Below are 22,156 nucleotides of genomic sequence, written 5' to 3'. Positions count from 1 at the left end.
ATGAATCTTATAAAAATGGCACCACATTTGTTCATGTGTTTAGCGGTTAAAGAATACATAGTACTATAGTTAACATGACGGTAAAGCGTCTGCCTACGATGCAGGAGACCCAGGTCCAATCCCTGGGTCAGGAAGATCTCTTGGAGAAGGAAATGGCAACCCACTCCAGTATTCTTGCCTGGAAAATCCCATGGAGAGAGGAGCCTGATAGGCTACAGTCCATGGGGTCGCAAAGGGTCAGACATGACTGAGCAACTTCACTTACCTTGAAAAAGGCCTAGTGTTCCCCTGTGGAAATGGGTGTGGGAAGGGTTGCAGCCTGGGAGGGCTTCTTGTGCAGTAGCAGATTATCTGAAATCAGACGGAAAGTTGAAGTGCCCGCTGTGGGTGGTGTGGCTGACAATGGCCTCCCTGACCTGAGGGAGATGAGGGGTGTTGGAGGGGTGGGCATTTTGTGAATTCCTACATGTCTTTGTTCAGCTGGGTGCAGTCTCCAGAGTTCACCAAATGTTTGTTCTGGACAAAATATTCAGCAGACCCAAGTGTAATATTCGCGTTACGCTCAAATTGTTCCCTAATATATCAATCTCACTGAAGTAAATGTGAAATTATAAGACAGCCATCACAGCAGAACTAACTGTATAGAAGTCTAGTCTGGAGCACAAAGGGATTAATTAATAATAGCTATCTCTTACTGAGTAATAAGTAGTCATGCAAACATTTTTACTCAAGCATCACAGTTCAGTTAAGTCACTCAGTCGTGTCAGACTCTTTGTGACCCCATGAATCGCAGCACACCAGGCCTCCCTGTCCATCACCAACTCCCGGAGTTCACCCAGACTCACATCCATCAAGTCGGTGATGCCATCCAGCCATCTCATCCTCTGCCATCCCCTTCTCCTCTTACCCCCAATCCCTGCCAGCATCAGAGTCTTTTCCAATAAGTCAACTCTTCGCAACCAAGTTATTAAAAAGTTAATATTTACAACTGAGGAAACTTGGGACTCAGAATTCAATTATTTGCCCCAATTTATTCAGGCCATAAATAGTAAAGACAAGTTTTGAACCAAGTTGGCAGGAATGCAACACACACGCTCTTTACCGCTGTACCTACTCCCTGCCCAAGAGATTATTAAATGTGAGGAATAATTTATCCACTCGTTGATTCATTTTCTGAGATACCAGGATGAACCTAGCAGTGTGATTGTGATGATTAATTAGATAATAAGTACCAAGCTCTTAACATAGCGAGTGCTGAATAGTACTCTTGCTTCAACCATATTCATCACTGTTCTCATTATCATGTCCTCGGCCAAAAAAGGGCTGGATACAGTGAAAGAGGAATCGTAACCCATCTTGCACGGAGTCAGCTGTCAAAATGTCCCATGCAGTAAGGCACTGGAGAAAGCCCTTCCAAGGAGCCAGAAGGAACTGGATAAGCTTTCCAAGGAGGAGACAATAAGGAGAATTTTCATTGATATAAAAATACGGATTTTTAAAGTGTAGTTCAATCCTTCTCAGTAGTGTTTGCCTTTTGAAGTCCCTGACTCTACCTCTTCAACTTTGAGGAAGCCAAGTGCCACTAAAACACAGAGAGCCAATTCCAGAATGACTCAAAGAACCGAGGAGATCAGAGAAAATGAGTTAGCTGCAGTCCTGAAAAAACTTGAAAGCAGCAATTATGGCCTGTTCAGTCATATCCTGTCCCTCATATTCTAAAAAACAAAGTACTCTTAGGGGCGAAGGGGGCTATGGTTTGCATGTAGTAAACCCAGTATTACTCATTTTGACCTGGACGACTGTTGCCAGTTATACTTTTATTTTTTAGTGTAAAAGAGTACAGAGAAGTGAACTCAGTATCCCCAAGGTATGTCATAGATTTCCTGACTTTCAGGTTGTGGCAAATCAGGTATCAAATTCGAGAGAATAACCCTAGAGAGGATAAACCACCCTCTGGTGAAAAACATTGCTCTCCACAAGAATCTGTTATTTCTCTGCTACTGTCTATTTTGCACTGGGGGTCTATCCTCCCCCAACTTAAGTCAACCAAGTGTTACCTGAGACAGTCATCTCTCATTCCCCAGGCCACAGTGGGTGACCCAGGGATAGGCCAGCCAAGATCTAATTGAAGCCAGCGAGACCCAATCAGACCTTGGTCTGCCTGGTTGGGATAAGGACCACAAGTCTTTCCCCCACTCCACTGGAACCAGAAAGAATGAAGGTAATGCTTCTACAGCTATTTTGCCACTGGGCAAGGCAATTCCTTGTGAGAAACGACCGGAGAGCCAGGGCTAAGATGAAGAGAGAAGCGTGTTTAGAATCTGTGTGGCATCTTTAGGATGTGTCGCTCTCCCCATGCCTGCAGCCACATGTTCTTGTGGAACATATTCACGTGTGCCACTAAATGTACTTCTTGCTTATACACAAACATTGTCCTTGCCTACCTGCATCTGGTACTTTCCTATTTGCAATACCACCTTTGTTCCTCTCCCTCTGTTTAAAATCTTTCAAGACCACGATTATTAACAAAATCTCCCCTGACCACACCGACCCGGCCACTGCTCCTCCTCTGGGCTGCGGAACACTGGCTACTGGAGCCATTGCCCTACAACGTGCCACGTCAGAAAGCATGCTGTGTGCTCACCACTTAGCCCCAATTCCTCTGGAAATGTGCGGGCCCACGAAGCTCCTCACCGTGTTCCTAATACATCGATGATCTCAGCAAGTGTTTAATTCAGAGGACGTTGACAAAAATGAGTTTCTGAAATCTAGAAAAGTATATTTAGTGAGAAAGAAATATTTTCTTATCACACAGAGAGACCAGAGCAATTCGTTTCTACGACAGATTCCACATTCTTTATCGTTTTTCTCTTGGTATTTTGATTGCGTTCGCACTGGATCTTCACTGCTGTACGCAGGCTTTCTCTAGCTGCGGCAGGCGCGGGCTGCTCTTTGGTGTGCTGTGCGGCTTTCTCCTTGCTGTGGTTTCTCTTGTCGCAGAGCACAGGCACTCGGGCTTCAGCAGTTGTGGGACGTGGGCCTCATTGCTCCGAGGCATGTGGAATTTTCCTGAACCAGGGATCAAACCCGTGTCCCTTGCATTGGCTGGTGGATTCTTATCACCAGGGAAGGCCTGTCGGGTGTTTTTATAATGTTTATTTTTATTTCTTTCTTTATTTGGCTGCGTTGGATCTTAGATGCAACAGACAGGATCTTTTCTAGTTGTGGCATGTGGGGTCTAGTTCCATTACCAGGGATGGAACCCGGGCCCCCTGCTTTGGGAGCTCAGAGTCTTAGTCACTCGACCACCAGGGACGTGTCCCACACATCATTTATAGTTTTAACAAGCACCACCAGCACAGCAATGCCAACTGTAATAAACAGGTACTGTTTTTTGAGTGCTTATGATATATAAGTCCTTTGCATAATACTTTATTTCATCTTTACCACAAACTCATGAGCTTACCCCATTATAAATCCCACCTTATAAATGAGAAAACCGAGGTTCAGAGACATACAGTGACTGGTGTGAAGTCACACCAGAGTCAGGATCTGAACCCTGGTAGTCGAGCTCCAAGGTACATAGTCACTGCACTGCACTAGCTCCCAGAGTCACAGCCTCTCAGCTAACCTGTGCTGTGATCGCACTCCTTAGAGGGCACAGTTGATATATCTTGCTAAATGCTTTTCATTTAAGTAGCTTATAATTGCTGAGAATGATACACAATAATTTTTATCAGTTCGAGGAAATTCTTCTTTAAAACACTTCAAAATGATAGAGATGTAGGCTAATTTGAAACTAATTTCCATTAAAGGGCAATATCAGTAGTGCAGTGATGACTCTAAGGGAAATGGCCACTTGACTAATGTACTATCCATCACATTCACAAACGTTGCAGTCTATTAAATCCATGGTCCAAGTAATAAAGATGATAAAGATGTCCTTTATGACCCAATTTTCTTTTTAAATACCAGATAGATGTCTGACAAAACTGGGTTTGATGCTCTCTGGAAAGAAGTGCCCTGAGATTTGTACAGGAACTGAAGAACCCCCTAAATGGAGGGTTGGGAGGTACTGGTTGAAGCCAGTTCTGCAGGCTGATGCCCCCCTACTGGTAGGGACCACTTAACACACTTGTCTTATTATGGTTACGGCCTCTGAGGCTGGCAGCTCTGAGTCTGCAGTTTAGATCTAAAATTCCACCTCTCCAAGCACAGCCCAGGGGAGCTGCACACATAAACACTCCACCTCAGAGACTCCGACTACGATTGCTCAGCAGAACATGGGCGGTTTGTCTTTATTTTTACCATTCCTTTTAAAACTTTAAAAAAAGGAACTCATGGTTTCAGCTGGCATGCTAATGTATATACGCCCTGGAGGAAGTACAAGATGAAAGGTGTGAGATTGCTGGGTGCCTGTCTGGTCTTGGCTTTACACCTGAGGGTATAAAAGAAAGGGGAGGAAGAGGGAAGGCAGGGAATCATCAAAGTGCGGATAATTCTAGCGTTGGACATTTAGTTCATAAAGACCAGTCTCTGGAGGCAAGCTAACACTTCAATCAGAGTTCTACCAAAAGAGCAGTCACCAGTCCAGTGTGCATTGTAGCCACGACTACTTTTGATTTTACCTTACTTGCTTCTTTGGGATGTAACTCCTGTGTCCAATATGTCCCGATTGTGAAGAATATATGTCCAGTATTCAGAAAAGAGGGGGTGGCTCCAGCAACAGCCCACTATCTTTTGGATCTCAGTGTGTTCAACACCTCACCCTTTGACCATCCATCTCCTAAGCTATCACTTATCCATCTGGTGGACAGAGTTCCCCAAAACTGGAGATGGCCAACTTTGGATAACCACTTTGGATTTGAGAAGTGGTACTCTTGGGCATGAACTGAGGTGACCATCAGAGCCATACTCCAGAGACTAAGACTGAGTTCCTACATAAATGTCGACTCAGAATTCCACAGATTCTACGCCCTGGAGTTCCACAAATAATTCCTTACCTTGACTGTTTTTTCTCTTTTTTTTTCATTTTTAATTTTTTAAGTTATGAAAGTATATTAACACACAGGAGACTTGGAAAACACAGAACAAAGATACATATAGTTCCACCATATATTACAATTATTTTTTAAGTGGATAAATTAAAATCTTTACTTGGAGTTTCAATATCAAACTCTCAAAAATTAATATAATGAATAGACAGAAAAGCAGAAGGAGATAGTAGACCTGAAGAGCATTGTGAACCAATTCAACATAATTAAGATTTATACAATGTTCACACAACAGCAAGATACAAATTCTATTCAAATTTCCAAGACTATAAACCAGTCCTTACCTTGACTCTAAAGACTTTCCCACACATTGTTCTCCCTGACATCATCTTCAAAGGTTTATAAGTGTTCATACACCATAATTTCAAGGAAACATACAAAAAATACAAACTTCACATATGTGAAGACAGTATATTTATGAACATATTGCTGCTGCTGCTACTGCTAAGTCGCTTCAGTCGAGTCCGACTCTGTGCGACCCCATAGATGGCAGCTCACCAGGCTCCCCCGTCCCTGGGATTCTCCAGGCAAGAACACTGGAGTGGGTTGCCATTTCCTCCTCCAATGCATGAAAGTGAAAAGTGAAAGTGAAGTCGCTCAGTTGTGTCCGACTCTTTGCGACCCCATGGACTGCAGCCCACCAGGCTCCTCCACCCATGGGATTTTCCAGGCAAGAGTACTGGAGTGGGGTGCCATTGCCTTCTCCATGAACATATTAAAGAGAGGCTATCTCCAGGCTAAAGGCTTATGGATAAATTTTGTTTTCTTTTATGGTATTTTCTTTTTCCCTTACACTGTGTTTCAGACTTATATTTTATTTTTTGTATGTATGTTGCCTGCTATGAATTTTTTTAATTGAAGTATAGTTGGTTTACAATGTTGTGTTAGTTTCACATGTACAGCAAATCTATATCTATATCTATATCTATATATATCTCTCAGATTCTTTTCCCTTCATAGGTCATTATAAAATCCAACTGTACTCATACAGTTTACTGTACCACACAGTAGGTCCTTGTTGGTTATCTATTTTGTATATCAGATCAGATCAGGTCAGTCGCTCAGTCGTGTCCAACTCTTTGCGACCCCATGAATCGCAGCACGCCAGGCCTCCCTGTCCATCACCAACTCCCGGAGTTCACTCAGACTCACGTCCATCGAGTCAGTGATGCCATCCAGCCATCTCATCCTCTGTCGTCCCCTTCTCCTCCTGCCCCCAATCCCTCCCAGCATCAGAGTCTTTTCCAATGAGTCAACTCTTCGAATGAGGTGGCCAAAGTACTGGAGTTTCAGCTTTAGCATCATTCGTTCCAAAGAAATCCCAGGGCTGATCTCCTTCAGAATGGACTGGTTGGATCTCCTTGCAGTCCAAGGGACTCTCAAGAGTCTTCTCCAACACCACAGTTCAAAAGCATCAATTCTTCAGTGCTCAGCCTTCTTCACAGTCCAACTCTCACATCCATACATGACCACAGGAAAAACCATAGCCTTGACTAGACGAACCTTTGTTGGCAAAGTAATGTCTCTGCTTTTGAATATGCTATCTAGGTTGGTCATAACTTTCCTTCCAAGGAGTAAGCGTCTTTTAATTTCATGGCTGCAGTCACCATCTGCAGTGATTTTGGAGCCCAAAAAAATAAAGTCTGACACTGTTTCCACTGTTTCCCCATCTATTTCCCATGAAGTGGTGGGACTGGATGCCATGATCTTCATTTTCTGAATGTTAAGCTTTAAGCCAACTTTTTCACTCTCCACTTTCACTTTCATCAAGAGGCTTTTGAGTTCCTCTTCACTTTCTGCCATAAGGGTGATGTCATCTGCATATCTGAGGTTATTGATATTTCTCCCAGCAATCTTGATTCCAGCTTGTGTTTCTTCCAGTCCAGCGTTTCTCATGATGTACTCTGCATATAAGTTAAACAAGCAGGGTGACAATATACAGCCTTGACGAACTCCTTTTTCTATTTGGAACCAGTTTGTTGTTCCATGTCCAGTTCTAACTGTTGCTTCCTGACCTACATACAAATTTCTCAAGAGGCAGATCAGGTGGTCTGGTAGTCCCATCTCTTTCAGAATTTTCCACAGTTTATTATGATCCACACAGTCAAAGGCTTTGGCATAGTCAATAAAGCAGAAATAGATGTTTTTCTGGAACTCTCTTGCTTTTTCCATGATCCAGCGGATGTTGGCAATTTGATCTCTGGTTCCTCTGCCTTTTCTAAAACCAGCTTGAACATCAGGAAGTTCACGGTTCACATATTGCTGAAGCCTGGCTTGGAGAATTTTGAGCATTACTTTACTAGCATGTGAGATGAGTGCAATTGTGTGGTAGTTTGAGCATTCTTTGGGATTGAAATGAAAACTGACCTTTTCCAGTCCTGTGGCCACTGCTGAGTTTTCCAAATTTGCTGGCATATTGAGTGCAGCACTTTCACAGCATCATCTTTCAGGACCTGGAACAGCTCAACTGGAATTCCATCACCTCCACTAGCTTTGTTCGTAGTGATGCTTTCTAAGGCCCACTTGACTTCACATTCCAGAATGTCTGGCTCTAGGTCAGTGATCACACCATTGTGATTATCTGGGTCGTGAAGATCTTTTTTGTACAGTTCTTCTGTGTATTCCTGCCATCTCTTCTTAATATCTTCTGCTTCTGTTAGGTCCATACCATTTCTGTCCTTTATCGAGCTCATCTTTGCATGAAATGTTCCCTTGGTATCTCTGATTTTCTTGAAGAGATCCCTAGTCTTTCCCATTCTGTTGTTATCCTCTATGTCTTTGCATTGATCTCTGAAGAAGGCTTTCTTATCTCTTCTTGCTATTCTTTGGAACTCTGCAGTCAGATGTTTATATCTTTCCTTTTCTCCTTTGCTTTTCACTTCTCTTCTTTTCACAGCTATTTGTAAGGCCTCCCCAGACAGCCATTTTGCTTTTTTGCATTTCTTTTCTATGGGAATGGTCTTGATCCCTGTCTCCTATACAGTGTCACGAACCTCATTACATAGTTCATCAGGCACTCTATCTATCAGATCTAGGCCCTTAAATCTATTTTATATATGGTAGTGCATATATGTTAATCCTAGACCCTTAAGTTATCTCTTGTGTGTGCTCAGATGCTCAGTCATGTCCAACTTTTTTGTGACCTCCTGGCCTCTAGCCTGCCAGGCTTCTCTGTCCATGGGATTGTCCCTGGCAAAAATAGTGGAGTGAGTTGCCATTTCCTCCTGCAGGGGATCTTCCCAATCCAGGGATCAAACTTGAATCTCTCGCATTGGCAGGCAGATTCTTTATCACTGAGCCACCTGGAAAGTCCCAGTTTGTCCCTTGTCCCCTGCTTTTTCCCTTAATTTTTTCCCCCTTAATTTCCCATAATTTTTTTTAATGTCTGTGAGTCTATTTCTGTTTTGTATATACATTCTTTTGTATCATTTTTTAAAATTTCAGATATAAAGGGTATCACATATTTGTCTCTCTCTGTCTGACTTACTTCACTTTAGTAACCTCTAGATCCATCCATATTGCTGCCAGTGACATGATTTCATTGTTTTCATGACTGAGTAATATTCCACTGTGTATATGTACCACATTTTCTTTATCCATTCATCTGTCAGTGGACAATTAGGCTGTTCCCTGTCTTGGCTGTTGTGAATAGCACCACCATGAACATAGGGGTGCGTGTATCTTTGATTTACGGCTTTCTGCAGCTATATACCCAGGAGTGGGGTTGCTGCGTCATACAGAAGCTCTATTTTTAGTTTTTTAAGAACCTCCATTCTGCTCTCCATACTGCCTGCACCAGTTTACCTTCCCACCAGCCATGTAGGGGCATTCCTTTTTCTCCATGCTCTCTGTAGCATTTAGCATTTGTAGACTCTTTGATGTTGGCCATTCTGATCGGAGTGGGGTGGTACCTCACTGGAGTTTTGATTCACATTTCTCTAATAATTAGTGGTATTGAGCATCTTTTCATGTACCATTTGGCCTTCTAGTTTTTACCTAAGGCATGTGATAATAACGATGATGAAATTTATCAGTTAGAAATTAATTCAGCAATATAAATAATACATACATTGGGGAACAATGGCACATCTTAACTTTAAAAATGACACATACATACATACATATATATTCCCCAGGCAGCAAAAACCATTAAAAACTTCAGCCCTTGAGTCTCTTGGCTCCAGCATCAGATTCCAGGAGAGACAATTTATTATCTTAGGCCACCTGCCCACTCCCTTCTCTCTTGAGGAAAGGTCACCTAACTGACATTCACAGCATGACTCCATGTGGTAAGGGAAGAAGGCTCCCCAAGGGAGAATCAGGTGCTATGAGTAAGAAAGGACCATGGAGGCAACGTAAAAGCAGCCAACATCCACCATAAGGCAGACACTGAATATCTCTCGCGTCCCCACTATGTGCTGTTCACCTGCTAAATACACGCTTGACATAGATCACCCAGTTAATAGTGATAGATAGACTGTGATTGTTTCCATTGTACCGCTGAGGATACTACGGTTCACAAAGATCACATGGCTTACTTGTGTAACAGGTGAGTGGGAGGGTTGGGATTAACCCCAGTCCGTTTCACTCTAAATCCCCCAGTCTTCCCAATTACTTACAACCCACCAAAACCTCCCAGCACTACCCTGCTATTGATGTTACTTGTACATTTTTCAGATCGGAGCAAGGATAATGGACACAGCCAAGTCACACACCATCACCCCCACCTCCTGTGCCTGATTAAAGGTTACCCATTGAAGGTGGGGATAACACAATTCAGTACCACAAGGGGTTACACACGGCCCCATTCAGAGATGCATACTGGAAAGGCACAAAGAAATAGACTCAGAAATAATAGCAGAGTTCATCTCCCTTCCGTTATCAGAAAGAAAAGGAAGATCAAGCTGTGTGCCTGCCAGTGTCCACAGAAACCCTAAACACATTTCTCTGTGCTTCTCCTTCTGAGTCTGGCCTGGGTGTATTTCATGAAAAGACAACCTGTCTGTTTCTAATCCACTTATGTTTAATTTATTAAAACGTTTTGGTTCAGAGTTATTTGAGTCCCAAAAAGCATTGTGGGTCTATTTTACAAGACTTTAAAAAGTCTATTTCCTTTGAACAAAGAAGTTCTATTTTGCCTCAAGTGGTTTGACCAAAACCTCAAAAAAAAGTAAAATTGCTTCTAAATTCAGGACTAAAATGCTTAAGTCTATTCTAAACTCCATAAACACTCTATTCTCAGGCACCTTAAATACCCTCGGGCTATCTGATGACAATGGGGGTCATCTGGTCCCCTCAAACGTTGACCAGCAAATCAAAAGAAGAGATATCACGATCCAAAAGGTGGGGGGTGGGTGGCATTTAAAGCTTGACAACAGAGGAACTGGCCACTTTAGCTGTGTAGTCCCCACCAATCTGTTTCCCCTCTCTGGGTCTTGGTGTTCCCTTCTTTTAAATAGAAAGGGTATTTATGTTCTTAGTCTTCGGGGCATCCTAGGATCAAGAGAGAATAGATATAAAGGCTTGAGCACATATAAAGGATAACCTTCATTATCATCATTGCTACTAACTCTACAGTAAGTACAAGTAGTCAAAGTGGCATGATCAGCAACTTAATGAAAACTAAGAAGATGAATTTTCACAGCTCATAGCAAAGATCAGCCACGCCAACAAGATTTCCTCAAAGATCTTAGCAAAACCCAGCTCTCAGAGGCAGTTATTGTGCCTGTCACTCTGGCAGTTGGTTAACAGGAGGGCGTGTGTTTGTGTTCAAGAGTCTGAAATAGTCACAGCGTAAATTGTGAACAAATTATCCAAATCAATGTGACTCCCGAGCCGCTAGCCCAGTAATAAATATCCGTGTTAGGCCTGGCTTACACAAAACCTTTCCTTGAATCCGATCATGATGTAACTTTTACTGCAGGCTCAAAAAGAGGTTAATGATAGAGCAAATGTGAAGGGAAAGAAGCTTATTTGGGTCAAACAGTAACTTGCTCAACTTTCAGACCTCAGCAGAAAATATGACGGTTAATTTCATGTCTTTGCAGGGAGTAATGCACAGGACTGTAATGGTTTCAAAATTAACTAGCAAATGAAGAATTAAGCCTTCCAAATACTCAGAAACAATTTGCTCATTTTATTAAAAATATATAGCAACATATATTATTCTTTGACTCGAGTGACATATTTTCCTGTCGGGAGAACCAAATTGGAGGAATTACATTTGTTTCCCAATGTATTCTGTGGGACAATGCCAAAATACAAGCTTACGGGCAGGAAACTTCATATCCACAGTAGATTTTCCACATGTCACTGCTGGTCGGAAGCAGCTCCCCAGAGAGACAGCGTCTGCTCCCGGGGATGACTGAGGGCAGCAGTCGTGCTGAGGGGGACCTTTATTAGGAAGGTTCTTCCTCATTAGCTTTTCTGAACTTTCTTTCTTCTCAACCAACCTGGAACAGAGTTCAGTTGGTATGGGCAGAGCAGTCAATGATATTTTATTTTAAAGAGTTGGAATGTGAATAAGCAAAGGCAAACCAGGAACCCCTTTCCCCATAATCTCAGAGAGCCGAGATAAAATGCGCCCCCTCCCACCCAGGGTTCTAACCCAGGGTCCACAAACTTTTCTCAGAAAGTTGGATAATTACAGATTTATGGGCCATGATGCAAATAAGGGATATTCTATAGTTACCTCACAATAATTTTCAATGTGACTATATTTTTAAAAAATAATTTTATTTATTTATTTTTGGCTGCTCCGGTGTGCTCGGGCTTTTCTCTAGTTGCAAGGAGCAGGGACGACTCTTTACTTGTGGTGTGCGGGCTTCTTACTGCGGTGGCTTCTCTTGTTGGGAGAGACAGGCACACGGGCTTCATTAATCGTGGCTCCCGGGCTCTCGGGCACAGGCTCAGTAGTTGTGGCACACGGGCTTAGTTGCTCGACTGCATATGGGATCTTCCTGGATCAGGGATCAAACCTGTGTCTCCTGCATTGGCTGACAGATTACCACTGAGCTACCAGGGAAGCCCCAATGTGACTATTTAAAATATAAAAACCATTCTTAGTTTGCAGGCCATCCAGAAATAGGCAACAGGTCAGATCTGGCCCACTGACTGTAGTTTGAAAGTCAGTAGGCAAGTTTTGAAATCTAGACTTGTGAGGCAACTTAATGTGAGAAGATAATGTTTTGGAATATTGCAACATTCCCTTTCTTTCTGTTCAAGTAAGGCCACCCTGAGTTCATTGCCTCAGGACAAGATAAGGGAACAGAGAAAGCAATAAGAATTTCTTCCTGGCTTTTGAAATCCGAAAACCTTTTTTTTTTTTTTTCAGTTCTTCCCAAGGGCTTCCCAGGTGGCACTAGTGGGAAAGAACTCGCCTGCCAATGCAGGAGACACAAGAGAAGCGAGAAACATGGGTAGATCTCTGAGTCGGGAAGATCCCCTGGAGGAGGGCATGGCAACCCACTCCAGTATTCTTGCCTGGAGGATCCCATGGACAGAGGAGCCTGCTGGACTACAGTCCATGGGGTTGCAAAGAATAGGCCACGACTGAAGCGACTTAGCACGCAGTGTGAGGAGATGTGCGAGGAGGGAACTTCTGGATAATAGTAGATGTGGGAGAAGAAGAGGGATGAGTCTGGTTGGTGAGAGGAAAGGTCTCAGGAGGTGAATGGCAAGCCTGAACATGGGCACACGGATACCAGCCTATCCATGCACTGACAGAAGGGGGACCCGAGGCCGGTTTCTCCGTCCTCCCCACCACCATACTATGCTGAGTACCAGCAGAGGGAGAAGAGACTTCAGGGTCCCCAGGCTGATGCACAAGATCTGAGATGATAGACAAGGCAAATCGAGCCTGAGACAGCCTCACAGAGTACCCTCAGACCCACAGACAGAAATATTCCACATCCTTGGATGATAACAAGGAACCAGGGCCAGTAGCCGAAGGAGAGTTAGATGTGATGGGACCTTGCGGATGGCAGTCTTGAATAACTTAGCAGCAGCCCTGAGGTCCAGGCCAATGATCAGACAAGATGAGGAATGTGGACTCAGGCACCAGCGTGCTCGCAGAAGGCTGATGACTGAAGACCGGACCATGGGGAAGCACCAATAGATGCCACGACAGAGCACAGGGACCAAGGCAGGACCATACAGGCACTCATGCCTCGGTCCTCTGCTGCCTCCCAGAATGTGGCATAGCTCCAAAGTGGGAATCAGATGTTATGTTGCTGCCACTGTGCAGAAATGATTTCATCCAGAAGCTGAGCATGGCTGATGGTTGTTTATAGCTATGTATCTTACATACCAGAGTTTGAAGGATGAGATTCCTAGGCCACTTAAAGTGGCTTGTATTAAAAAAAAGAAAAAGAAAGCTATCATCTGATATGAGATCCAGCTGTGGTACAAACTAACCATGTGTCTTTGATAAACTGTGACCCCACTGGGTCCTGGCTTTCTGATGGGTTAGGAAGGAATAGTCCAGATGGCAAAGAAGTTTCTTCTCTGTGGGCCACATTGGCTACATCAGTAGCTGTTAACTAGTGCCCTGAGTTAAGAGGGTTCTGAGGTTGCATCTAGGTTCTTTTACTGATGGTTTCCATGGGTACAGAGGTAATGGGCAAAGGATCATGGCAGACATGACTCACCTTTCCTACTCCTGCGCAGCTACATGATCTCTGAGGTCCCTTTTAATTCAGAAAGTGAGTTTTCCCAAAGGCCTAACACCCAGGAGTTGGTCCAGAAACTTTTCTTGGGAAAATGTTTTACCAACAGTCTAGCTGGCCTTGGCAAAAACTGGGCTCAGAGAGATGAAGGAGGCAGCCTTCATGGGACAGAGACCGAGCAGACGCTCACACTCACGAGTCCACACCCCAGACCTGCGGTGAAGCGAGCTGAGCTCTGAACCCAGAGTCGGTCCCTTTGTAGCAGTGAGAGTGTCAAGAAGATCAGATAAGACAGTGAACGGGGAATGAGCTCCAAAACAGCAAGCACTCAGTAACTGCGAACAAAATGGCAGCCTCCCGGAGAGTCCTTTCTGAATGTGAAATTTCTAATTCTTAGAACAATGTTTTTGGCTTTCAAAGTACAGAAAGTTCACAGTAAAATACATATATTTTAAAGTAGGTTTTCAACCTTCACATCAGAATTGCCTTAAGGTTTTCTAGAAAGCAGATGGCCAGACTCTGCTTAGACCTAATGAGTCAGACACTCAGGGGCTTAGGTCTAGAAGACATTTGTTACCACAGTTCTGATCCCAACTAGCATTCAAGACTGTCAGTTGAGCAGCCACTTATAACTTCTCCCTGCAGCCCAAACCACAAGGTTCATCCTCTTCACCTCTTCTGGGAGGGCTTCCCTGACCACCCTGTTTAACACAGGAGCCCTACCTGACCCAGCCCTCCTTATCTCCTTTTGATTTTTTTCCATAACACTTTCCATTCATAACATCACCCATGTGTTTGATTTGTCTTTTCTTACCCCATCTGACCCTGAACGTCAGTTCTACACAGGCAGGCCTTGCTGCCACGTCCCCAGAGCCTAGACCAGCGCCTGGCACGCCGTGGACACTTGGTAAGTATTAATCGAGTGACCTGGGATGCATCCCCTGCTCTTATTTGATTTCAGAGGACCCCAAGAGGGAAGGTTAAAAAGTTGAGAATGGTTGTCTGTGATGGGTTGTGTCATGACATGATTGGAAAAAAACCACTAATCTAGAAATGTTAAGTACTGAGTCCCAGTGATTTTTTAAAAAGGGGGTTAAGAGGCTAGATGTTAATTTTAATCATTGTCTTTACATTTTGACTGTGCTGTCTTCATTGCTGTGTGGGCTTTTCTCTAGCTGTGGCGAGCGGGGCTGCTCTTCCTCGTGCCCAGGCTTCTCATTGTGGTGGCTTCTCTTGCTGCAGAGCGCGGGCTCTGAGGCACGCAGGCGTCCATAGTTGCAGCGCGTGGGCTCGTAGTTGCAGCTCTTGGGCTTTAGAGTGCAGGCTCAGCAGTTGTGGTACACGGGCTTACTTGCTCCAGGGCACATGGAATCTTCCCAGATCAGGGATCAAACCCGTGTCTCCTGCATTGGCAAGTGGATTCTTTACCACTGAGCCACCAGCCACCAGGGAAGCCCCTTCCACTACCCCTCTGTGATCTTTGATATAAAGGAAGCAGTGATTGCCTTGAACCTTTTCCAGCCTTGACCATTTTCTCAACTAAATGGCTACCCAATAGCATTGGTTTTCAGCTTCTTGGTTGGGCAGGGACAAGACCTGGCCTAAATCCAGGAGCAGAGGAAAGCCCAAGGATCCCACTTGTCCAAGTCACTCGGTGTCCTCAGCATCTTCTGGGTCTCCAACCCAAGCTCTGCTTCCTGCGACACTGGTCTGCCCACTCCCTGGCCAATGCCCTCGACACCCAAGACCACGCCGGGCACCACCCTCTCTGGCCTCCAGAAAATGAGGGTGTGGTTCCAAGCATCTGCAGATGAGGGGAGAGACTGTTATTTAGCAAAAGAGACACATCATTATTTTCTTGAGCCAGGATCATGTTTCATTTAGCTGACTTGGCTCCACATTTAAACAGCATCCCCCAGGCAAATAATACAATTAAGCAAATGGAGAGGAGATTTAGTAACAATAAATTCCACAGAACTGGTCATTCTTTTGTATGCAGTTTTAAAAGGAGGAGAACGTTTAGAAGGATCAATCACCCTGAATCTCATGGGCTCAAACATTATATAGAAACTGCTAGTAAAAATTGACGGGGATTTGAAACATACATACACACGCGCACACACATGCTTGCACACACACCACAGAAACACACTCACGGGTTAGGCCTAGGCCTACTTTCTTTTTTTTTACAATCCAATAACTAAAAGACAATTATAAAAATAGGCTTAGGATACACATGGAAGAATGCAGGCCAAAATGGAAAATAAACTACAGAAATGAAACCTCTGAGAGCCAGTCAAGGAGACAGAATTGCCTCTAGGAACTGTGTTACAACAGATAAAGGATTACAACGGGCACCTAGACACCTGAATCATCATGTCAGCTCTACCAGGCATATTCTGTATAATGTTAAGCAAGACAATGACTTGTGAATTTCCCTTTCTCTATATATAAAACAACTTTTTGAACCCCATCACCACCATTTTTACCATCCCCAGGCATCATCAGTACTGTTATTTATGTAGTACTTTCATTTAAGTCAACTCTTCTTTATTCGAGTATGTTACACATTGGGGAGGGAAACAAGTATTTATTAAACTGTTTGTCGTGTTTTGCTACAACTTGTACATTTCTCGTAATAAATACACTTGCTTAGAAAGGAAATTATTTCACTAATATAAAAGGAAAGCCAGAAATCACTGGTCTTAAAATAGAAGGTAATGACAAAAATAAGTACAATGGACTCCTGCTTTTAGTCATGACAGACTAGTTTGCTTTAGACCAATCTCTTTGCCAAGAACAACTTAAAAATCTGGATAAAATATATAAAATGTAAAAATAAAAACAAAGAACTTCTGTTTGAAGACATTGGGGAGATACTAAGACAGCTAGGCCCTGAAGAACTAAGAGCCAAGAGCCAAGGAAAGAACACTGAAATAAGTCAAGTATTTGAATCACTGTTTTCCTCCAGGCATTGCTGATTTGTAAACTTCATAGGACCCAGAGGCTCAGAAGTCTACAGCCAGTCTCATGATAAAAATTGATGTTCAGGGTCCACCAAAGAGAAGGCCCTGGTAAACACTTCAGACTTCCAACTGGAACCATGAAAGGGCTACACATTAGAAGTGAGAGGGAAGCAGAAATAGTTCAATGCTCATAAAGACTAAAATCCAGTGTTGAGCCCATTCAAACCCAGATTAAAAAAAAAAAAAAATGATCTACCAGTATTTGAAAAGCGTGCCAGAAGCAAAAGAAAATTTGGTTCCCTCTGGAAGAAAACAACATAATCCAGCATTTCTAGTTGGCTCTAAGTTTGTCATAGTTTGTTTTATGTCCAGCGCTTACCAAAATTTACCTGGTATTCTAAGAGACACAAGCAAATTCCTAAAAACAAAGAAAAAAATCTTATATGTGACTTATCATATATAGATTTCAAAATATCTACAGTTGATAACTTCAAGAAAGAAGACGACAAGATAGAGAATTTCAAGAGAACTAGAATCTTTGAAAAATGCAAGTCTGGAATTGGAATATCTAATAACCCAAAAGAAGAATTCAACAGATGAGGTTTATTGACAGATTAGATATTGCAGAAAAGAGAATCTGTAAGTTGGAATATATGACAGCAGAAAATATTCAGACTGAGAATGGAAAGCAAAAAAAGAAAAGTATAGTTAATATACAAAAGATACGGGACTTGGTAAAAATTTCTAACATGTATGTATTTAGAGATCCTGAAGGAGAAACAAGAGAATATTGAACTGAAGTGATATTCAAATGGATAACAGTTGAAAATTTCCCCATGTTTCCCAAAGACGTCAAGCTAAATATTTTTAAAACTTTACAATTTCAAACAGAACAAAGGAGACCACATCTAGGCATATCATGGTAAAACTACTTAAAGACAAAGACAAAAAAAAAAAAAAATCTTGAAACCAGCCAAAGAAAAGAAACATATTACCTCCAAAAGAAAAACAGTAATGATGGAAGCTGAGTTTTAAACAAAAATAATGGAAGCCAAAGAACAATGAAATGACATCTTCAATGTGCTGAAAGCAAAGAATTGTCAACTAGAACTCTATGCTTATTAAAAACATCCTTCAAAATGTGCATGAAATAAAGACATTTTCAAACAAACTAAACCCTAGAGAATTCATATACAACAGAAATGCATTAAAAGAAATACTGCAGAAAATTCTTCGGGGCAGAAGACAATGAGATCAAATGGAGCTGTGGAAATGGAGAAAAGAATGAGACAATAGAAAGTACAAATGTGTGGGTGAAACCTAATACATATTAGCTGCATAAAATAATAATACTAACTTACTGTGCCATGTCAAATATATGTAGACCTAAATTAGGTACAGCAGTGACAAGAATAGGGAGAGTAACAGTCAAGACATGGGAACAGCCTAGGTGTCTAACATTACATGTTGCATATATACATGTATAGAGAGTTGACCCTTGAACAACAGGAAGGTTGAGGCACAGACCCCCTCCCCAGCACAGCTGAAAATCTGCATATATAGCTTTACATTAACCCCTCTATATCCAAGCTTCCACATCTGCAGACTCCACTGACTGTGGATGGGGTAGTACTAGAGTCCATATTTGCTGACAAAAGCCCATATACAAGTGGACCTACGCAGTTCCAACTCATGCTGTTCAAGGGGCAACACTTAGAGAAAACATTTTTTCAACTACACGTGGAAGATTTACTTAGATTTACCTTTTTTGGGGCCATAAAGTACATAAAAGCAAATATAAAAGAACTAGAATACTAAGAGCATTTTCGTTTTCTCTTGTTGCTGTAACACATTGCCACAAACTTAATAGCTTAAAACAACACAAATTTATGATCTTACCGTTCTGTCAGTTAGAAGTCAGAAGTGGTGAAAACAAAATTAAGAAAACAGTTCCATTTATAACATCATCAACAAGAATTAAATACGTAGGAGTAAATTTAAAGAGTAGAGAAGTTGTACACTGAACACTACAAAATGTTTTGAAAAGAAGGATCTAAATAAAGGGAAAGACATCTGTGTCCATGGATTAAAATATTTAATATTAAGACTGTAACATTTTCCAAGTTGATCTACAGATTCGATGCAATCCTTATCAAAATTCTAACCATCTCGTTTGCAGAAATGGATATGCTGATCTTAGAATCAATATGGAAATGCAAGGGACCCCAAGCAGCCAAAACAAGCTTGAAAAGAACACTTACAAGTCAATTAAAAAAAAAAGACTGACACCCCAATAGAAAAATGGGCAGAAGTCTTGACCAGATACTTCAAAAAAATAATATCCAATCCAGATCAGATCAGTTGCTCAGTCGTGTCCGACTCTTTGCGACCCCATGAATTGCAGCACGCCAGGCCTCCCTGTCCATCACCAATTCCCGGAGTTCACTCAGACTCATGTCCATCGAGTCAGTGATGCCATCCAGCCATCTCATCCTCTGGCGTCCCATTCTCCTCTTGCCCCCAATCCCTCCCAGCATCAGAGTCTTTTCCAATGAGTCAACTCTTCACATCAGGTGGCCAAAGTACTGGAGTTTCAGCTTTAGCATCATTCCTTCCAAAGAAATCCCAGGCCTGATCTCCTTTAGAATGGACTGGTTAGATCTCCTTGCAGTCCAAGGGACTCTCAAGAGTCTTCTCCAACACCACACTTCGAAAGCATCAATACTTCAGTGCTCAGCCTTCTTCACAGTCCAACTCTCACATCCATACATGACCACAGGAAAAACCATAGCCTTGACTAGACAAACCTTTGTTGGCAAGGTAGTGTCTCTGCTTTTGAATATGCTATCTAGGTTGGTCATAACTTTCCTTCCAAGGAGTAAGCGTCTTTTAATTTCATGGCTGCAGTCACCATCTGCAGTGATTTTGGAGCCCAGAAAAATAAAGTCTGACACTGTTTCCACTGTTTCCCCATCTATTTCCCATGAAGTGATGGGACCGGATGCCATGATCTTCATTTTCTGAATGTTGAGCTTTAAGCCAACTTTTTCACTCTCCACTTTCACCTTCATCAAGAGGCTTTTGAGTTCCTCTTCACTTTCTGCCATAAGGGTGGTGTCATCTGCATATCTGAGGTTATTGATATTTCTCCCAGCAATCTTGATTCCAGCTTGTGTTTCTTCCAGTCCAGCGTTTCTCATGATGTACTCTGCATATAAGTTAAATAAACAGGGTGACAATATACAGCCTTGACCTACTCCTTTTCCTATTTGGAACCAGTTTGTTGTTCCATGTCCAGTTCTAACTGTTGCTTCCTGACAGGCATACAAATTTCTCAAGAGGCAGATCAGGTGGTCTGGTAGTCCCATCTCTTTCAGAATTTTCCACAGTTTATTGTGATCCACACAGTCAAAGGCTTTGGCATAGTCAATAAAGCAGAAATAGATGTTTTTCTGGAACTCTCTTGCTTTTTCCACAATCCAGCGGATGTTGGCAATTTGATCTCTGGTTCCTCTGCCTTTTCTAAAACCAGCTTGAACATCAGGAAGTTCACGGTTCACATATTGCTGAAGCCTGGCTTGGAGAATTTTAAGCATTACCTTACTAGCATGTGAGATGAGTGCAATTGTGCGGTAGTTTGAGCATTCTTTGGCATTGCCTTTCTTTGGGATTGGAATGAAAACTGACCTTTTCCAGTCCTATGGCCCCTGCTGAGTTTTCCACATTTGCTGGCATATTGAGTGCAGCACTTTCACAGCATCATCTTTCAGGACCTGGAACAGCTCAACTGGAATTCCATCACCTCCACTAGCTTTGTTTGTAGTGATGCTTTCTAAGGCCCACTTGACTTCACATTCCAGGATGTCTGGCTCTAGGTCAGTGATCACACCATCGTGATTATCTGGGTCATGAAGATCTTTTTTGTACAGTTCTTCTGTGTATTCTTGCCATCTCTTCTTAATATCTTCTGCTTCTCTTAGGTCCATACCATTTCTGTCCTTTATCGAGCCCATCTTTGCATGAAATGTTCCCTTGGTATCTCTAATTTTCTTGAAGAGATCTCTAGTCTTTCCCATTCTGTTGTTTTCCTCTATTTCTTTGCATTGATCGCTGAAGAAGGCTTTCTTATCTCTTCTTGCTATTCTTTGGAACTCTGCATTCAGATGTTTATATCTTTCCTTTTCTCCTTTGCTTTTCGCTTCTCTTCTTTTCACAGCTATTTGTAAGGCCTCCCCAGACAGCCATTTTGCTTTTTTGCATTTCTTTTCCATGGGAATGGTCTTGATCCCTGTCTCCTGTACAGTGTCACGAACCTCATTCCATAGCTCATCAGGCACTCTATCTATCAGATCTAGGCCCTTAAATCTATTTCTCACTTGCACTGTATAATCATAAGGGATTTTATTTAGGTCATACCTGAATGGTCTAGTGGTTTTCCCTACTTTCTTCAATTTAAGTCTGAATTTGGCAATAAGGAGTATCCAATCCAAATAACCAATAAACAGGAAAAAAAAAAAAATACTCCATTCCATTAATCTCGAGAAATGCAAATCTGTCACAATGAGATTTAGCTGCATACCTGGAAGATTGACTGAAAACTGTTTACCTAATAGAAATGCATAGATAGCCAAGAAAATGTTCATTGCAACCTATTGACCAAAGCCTGGAAACAGAGGCCATCCACAATAGAATGGCTTAATAAATTGTGGTGTATTAGCACATGGAGAATCCCAGGGACGGGGGAGCCTGGTGGGCTGCCATCTCTGGGGTCACACAGAGTCAGACACGACTGAAGCGACTTAGCAGCAGCAGCAGCAGTACATGGAATAACATGCAGTAATGGAACAGAATAAATGAGCATGGCGTAAACAACACAGATGAAACTCTGATATGCAATATGACACGGAAGAGGGCAAACATAAAAGAGTTTACACTGAATGATTTCAGTTACATAAATCTCAGAACTGGCAAAGCTTACCTAAGGTATTAAAGTTAAGACAGCGGTCTCCTTTTGTGATGATGTGTTGGGGAGACAGTTATGGAGAAGGGGACTCCTGAGGTGCTTCTGCTACTGTATGTCTTAGTCAGAGCACTGATTGCAAGAGTGTGCCCACTTTCCAAAAACTCAGCAAGCTGTATCCTCATGGGTGCTCTGTGGTATGAATGTACACTTCACTGAAGATGCTTTTTAATTAATAAGAATATCTGCAATCCTCTTAATGCTTTAAGGAATTATTTGAATCAAATGTTAGAGTCATTGGCTGTTCTATACAAATAGAAGTTCAAAAAAAAAATAAAAAGAATAAATGTGCATCCACAGATAAATATATTTAGCGCATTCAAAACCATGTTATTAAATTCCAGTGAGATTCTGTTGCCTGCTATGGCTCTGAGCTCGAGACTTAGTCTCCCTCCATTGAAAAGAGGTGTTTAAGAAGCACTTAAGATTTACCACCAAGCCGAGACTGCT

At 42.3% G+C, this 22,156-nt stretch overlaps 1 long non-coding RNA gene across 3 annotated transcripts in view; it reads left to right on the top strand.

Annotated features, from left to right (window-relative positions):
• Positions 1–22,156, top strand: part of LOC112443470 (uncharacterized) — a 126,173-nt gene that overhangs the window by 78,864 nt on the left and 25,153 nt on the right. For 2 of the 3 annotated variants that reach the window (XR_003031850.2, XR_009492391.1), the window contains exon 3: positions 14,557–14,627. This is a non-coding gene — a long non-coding RNA (uncharacterized lncRNA). Of the gene's footprint in view, positions 1–13,500; positions 13,757–14,556; positions 14,628–22,156 lie in introns of those variants that run through there. The other variant, XR_003031851.2, reaches the window with a different exon arrangement.

The sequence above is a fragment of the Bos taurus genome, chromosome 22 (assembly GCF_002263795.3).
Source record: "Bos taurus isolate L1 Dominette 01449 registration number 42190680 breed Hereford chromosome 22, ARS-UCD2.0, whole genome shotgun sequence".
Lineage (NCBI taxonomy): Eukaryota > Metazoa > Chordata > Mammalia > Artiodactyla > Bovidae > Bos > Bos taurus.
This window is presented reverse-complemented; position numbering and strand designations above follow the sequence as displayed.